We start from the raw sequence: 6056 nt of genomic DNA on the forward strand, positions 1-6056 counted from the left end.
CCTCAATTATACATTTCACTTGGTGACATGTCCCGTGTGTATTGAACAATCAGGGGAACACACTCTTCTCACTTATACTGTTCACCTGGTTACATGTCCCGTGTGTATTGAACAATCAGGGAAACACACTTTCCTCACTTATACTGTTCACCTGGTAACATGTCCCGTGCGTATTAAACAATCATGGGAACACATTCTCCTCACCTATACTGTTCACTTGGTAAAATGTCCCGTCCGTATTAAACCAACAGGGGAACACATTCTCCTCACTTATACTGTTCACCTGGTAACATGTCCCGTGTGTATTAAACAATCAGGGGAACGCACTCTCCTCACTTATACTGTTCACTTGGTAACATGTCCCGTGTGTATTAAACAATCAGGGGAAAACACTCTCCTCACTTATACTGTTCACCTGGTAACATGTCCCGTGCGTATTAAACAAACAGGGGAACACATTCTCCTCACTTATACTGTTCACCTGGTAACATTTCCCGTGTGTATTAAACAATCAGGGGAACACATTCTCCTCACTTATACTGTTCACTTGGTAACATGTCCCGTGCGTATTAAACAAACAGGGGAACACATTCTCCTCACTTATACTGTTCACCTGGAAACATGTCCCGTGTGTATTGAACAATCAGGGGAACACACTCTTCTCACTTATACTGTTCACCTGGTAACATGTCCCGTGTGTATTGAACAATCAGGGAAACACACTTTCCTCACTTATACTGTTCACCTGGTAACATGTCCCGTGCGTATTAAACAATCAGGGGAGCACATTCTCCTCACTTATACTGTTCACCTGGTAACATGTCCCGTGCGTATTAAACAATCAGGGGAGCACATTCTCCTCACTTATACTGTTCACCTGGTAACATGTCCCGTGTGCATTAAACAATCAGGGGAACACATTCTCCTCACTTATACTGTTCACCTGGTAACATGTCCCGTGTGTATTAAACAATCAGGGGAACGCACTCTCCTCACTTATACTGTTCACTTGGTAACATGTCCCGTGCGTATTAAACAAACAGGGGAACACATTCTCCTCACTTATACTGTTCACCTGGTAACATGTCCCGTGTGTATTAAACAATCAGGGGAACACATTCTCCTCACTTATACTGTTCACTTGGTAACATGTCCCGTGCGTATTAAACAAACAGGGGAACACATTCTCCTCACTTATACTGTTCACCTGGAAACATGTCCCGTGTGTATTAAACAAACAGGGGAACACATTCTCCTCACTTATACTGTTCACCTGGTAACATGTCCCGTGTGCATTAAACAATCAGGGGAACACATTCTCCTCACTTATACTGTTCACCTGGTAACATGTCCCGTGTGCATTAAACAATCAGGGGAACACATTCTCCTCACTTATACCTTTCACTTGGTAACATGTCCCGTGCGTATTAAACAATCAGGGAAACACACTCTCCTCACTTATACTATTCACCTGGTAACATGTCCTGTGTATATTAAACAATCAGGGGAACACACTCTCCTCCCTTATACTGTTCACCTGATAACATGTCCCGTGTGTATTAAACCACAAGGGGAACACACTCTCCTCACTTATACTGTTCACCTGGGAACATGTCCCGTGTATATTAAACCATCAGGGGAACACACTCTCCTCACTTATACTGTTCACCTGGTAACATGTTCCGTGTATATTAGACCATCAGGGGAACACACTCTCCTCACTTATACTGTTCACCTGGTAACATGTATCGTGTATATTAAACCATCAGGGCAACACACTCTCCTCAATTATACATTTCACTTGGTGACATGTCCCGTGTGTATTGAACAATCAGGGGAACACACTCTTCTCACTTATACTGTTCACCTGGTAACATGTCCCGTGTGTATTGAACAATCAGGGAAACACACTCTCCTCACTTATACTGTTCACCTGGTAACATGTCCCGTGTGTATTAAACAATCAGGGAAACACACTCTCCTCACTTATACTATTCACCTGGTAACATGTCCTGTGTATATTAAACAATCAGGGGAACACACTCTCCTCCCTTATACTGTTCACCTGATAACATGTCCCGTGTGTATTAAACCACAAGGGGAACACACTCTCCTCACTTATACTGTTCACCTGGGAACATGTCCCGTGTATATTAAACCATCAGGGGAACACACTCTCCTCACTTATACTGTTCACCTGGTAACATGTTCCGTGTATATTAAACAATCAGGGGAACACATTCTCCTCACTTATACTGTTCACCTTGTAACATGTATCGTGTATATTAAACCATCAGGGCAACACACTCTCCTCAATTATACATTTCACTTGGTGACATGTCCCATGTGTATTGAACAATCAGGGGAACACACTCTTCTCACTTATACTGTTCACCTGGTAACATGTCCCGTGCGTATTAAACAATCAGGGGAACACATTCTCCTCACTTATACTGTTCACCTGGTGACATGTCCCGTGTGTATTAAACAATCAGGGGAACACACTCTCCTCACTTATACTGTTCACTTGGTAAAATGTCCCGTCCGTATTAAACCAACAGGGGAACACATTCTCCTCACTTATACTGTTCACCTGGTAACATGTCCCGTGTGTATTAAACAATCAGGGGAACGCACTCTCCTCACTTATACTGTTCACTTGGTAACATGTCCCGTGCGTATTAAACAAACAGGGGAACACATTCTCCTCACTTATACTGTTCACCTGGTGACATGTCCCGTGTGTATTAAACAATCAGGGGAACACACTCTCCTCACTTATACTGTTCACTTGGTAAAATGTCCCGTCCGTATTAAACCAACAGGGGAACACATTCTCCTCACTTATACTGTTCACCTGGTAACATGTCCCGTGTGTATTAAACAATCAGGGGAACACATTCTCCTCACTTATACTGTTCACTTGGTAACATGTCCCGTGCGTATTAAACAAACAGGGGAACACATTCTCCTCACTTATACTGTTCACCTGGTAACATGTCCCGTGTGTATTAAACAATCAGGGGAACACATTCTCCTCACTTATACTGTTCACTTGGTAACATGTCCCGTGCGTATTAAACAAACAGGGGAACACACTGTCCTCACTTATACTGTTCACCTGGTAACATGTCCCGTGCGTATTAAACCATCAGGTGAACACACTCGCCTCACTTATACTGTTCGTCTGGTAACATGTCCCGTGTATATTAAACCATCAGGGGAACACACTGTCCTCACTTATACTGTTCCCCTGGAAACATGTCCCGTGTATATTAAACCATCAGGGGAACACATTCTCCTCACTTATACTGTTCACCTGGTAACATGTCCCGTGTATATTAAACCATCAGGGGAACACACTCTCCTCACTTATACTGTTCACCTGGTAACATGTCCTGTGTGCATTAAACCATCAGGGGAACACACTCTCCTCACTTATACTGTTCATCTGGTAACATGTCCCGTCAGTATTAAACCATCAGGGGAACACAATCTCCTCACTTATACTGTTCACCTGGTAACATGTCCTTTGCATATTTAACCATCAGGGGAAAACATTCTGCTCACTTCTACTGTTCACCTGGTGACATGTCCCGTGTATATTAAACCATCAGGGGAACACACTCTCCTCACTTATACTGTTCACCTGGTAACATGTCCCGTGTATATGAAACCATCAGGGGAACACACTCTCCTCACTTATACTGTTCAGCTGGTAACATGTCCCGTGTGCATTAAACAATCAGGGGAACACACTATCCTCACTTATACTGTTCACCTGATAACATGTCCCGTGTGTATTAAACCATAAGGGGAACACACTCTCCTCACTTATACTGTTCACCTGGTAACATGTCCCGTCAATATTAAACAAACAGGGGAACACATTCTTCTCACTTATACTGTTCACCTGGTAACATGTCCCGTGTGTATTAAACAATCAGGGGAACACATTCTCCTCACTTATACTGTTCACCTGGTAACATGTCCCGTCAGTATTAAACAAACAGGGGAACTCATTCTTCTCACTTATACTGTTCACCTTGTGACATGTCCTGTCAGTATTAAACAATCAGGGGAACACACTCTCCTCACTTATACTGTTCACCTGGTAACATGTCCTGTGTGTATTAAACCATCAGGGGAACACAATCTCCTCACTTATACTGTTCACCTGGTAACATGTCCTGTGTATATTAAACCATCAGGGGAACTCACTCTCCTCACTTATACTGTTCACCTGGTAACATGTCCCGTGTATATTAAACCATCAGGGGAACTCACTCTCCTCACTTATACTGTTCATCTGGTAACATGTCAAGTGAATATTAAACCATCAGGGGAACACACTCTCCTCACTTATACTGTTCACCTGGTAACATGTCCAGTGAATATTAAACCATCAGGGGAACACATTCTCCTCACTTAAACTGTTCATCTGGTAACATGTCCAGTGAATATTAAACCATCAGGGGAACACACTCTCATCACTTATACTGTTCGTCTGGAAACATGTCCCGTGCATATTAAACCATCAGGGGAACACACTCTCCTCACTTATACTGTTCACCTGGTAACATGTCCAGTGAATATTAAACCATCAGTGGAACACATTCTCCTCACTTATACTGTTCACCAGGTAACATGTCCAGTGAATATTAAACCATCAGGGGAACACACTCTCCTCATTTATACTGTTCATCTCGTAACATGTCCAGTGAATATTAAACCATCAGGGGAACACATTCTACTCACTTATCCTGTTCACCTGGTGACATGTCCCGTGCATATTAAAGCATCAGGGGAACACACTCTCCTCACTTATACTGTTCATCTGGTAACATGTCCAGTGAATATTAAACCATCAGGGGAACACATTCTACTCACTTATCCTGTTCACCTGGTGACATGTCCCGTGTGTATTAAACCATCAGGGGAACACACTCTCCTCACTTATACTGTTCACCTGGTAACATGTCCCGTGCATATTAAACCATCAGGGGAACAGTCTCTCCTCACTTATACTGTTCAGCTGGTAACATATCCTGTGTGTATTAAACCATCAGGGGAACACACTCTCCTCACTTACACTGTTCATCTGGTAACATGTCCCGTCAGTATTAAACCATCAGGGGAACACACTCTCCTCACTTATACAGTTCACCTGGTAACATGTCCCGTGAATATTAAACCATCAGGGGAACACACTCTCCTCACTTAGACTTATCTCTTGGTAACATATCCCGTGTATATTAAACCATCAGGAGAACACACTCTCCTCACTTACACTGTTCACTTGGAAACATGTCCCGTGAATATTAAACCATCAGGGGAAAGCACTCTCCTCACTTAGACTTTTCTCCTGGTAACATGTCCCGTGCGTATTAAACCATCAGGGGAACACACTCTCCTCACTTATACTGTTCATCTGGTAAAATGTCCCGTCAGTATTAAACCATCAGTGGAACACACTCTCCTCACTTATACTGGTCACTTGATGAAATGTCCCGTGTATATTAAACCATCAGGGGAACACACTCTCCTCCCTTATACTGTTCACCGAGTCACCTGTCCCGTGTATATTAAACCATCAGGGGAACACATTCTCCTCACTTATACTGTTCACCTGGTAACATGTCCTGTGTATATTAAACCATCAGGGGAACACATTCTCCTCACTTATACTGTTCACCTGGTAACATGTCCCGTGTATATTAAACCATCAGGGGAACACAATCTCCTCACTTATACTGTTCACCTGGTAACATATCCCGTGTATATTAAACCATCTGGGGAACACACTCTCCTCACTTACACTGTTCACCTGGTAAAATGTCCTGTGTGCATTAAACCATCAGGGGAACACACTCTCCTGACTTATACAGTTCACCTGGTAACATGTCCCGTGCGTATTAAACCATCAGGTGAACACACTCGACTCATTTATACTGTTCATCTGGTAACATGTCACGTGTATATTAAACAATCAGGGGAACACACTCTCCTCACTTATACTGTTCACCTGGTGACATGTCCCGTGTATATTAAACAAT

The sequence above is a fragment of the Heterodontus francisci genome, unplaced genomic scaffold (genome assembly GCF_036365525.1).
Source record: "Heterodontus francisci isolate sHetFra1 unplaced genomic scaffold, sHetFra1.hap1 HAP1_SCAFFOLD_279, whole genome shotgun sequence".
In the NCBI taxonomy this organism is placed as follows: Eukaryota; Metazoa; Chordata; class Chondrichthyes; order Heterodontiformes; family Heterodontidae; genus Heterodontus; species Heterodontus francisci.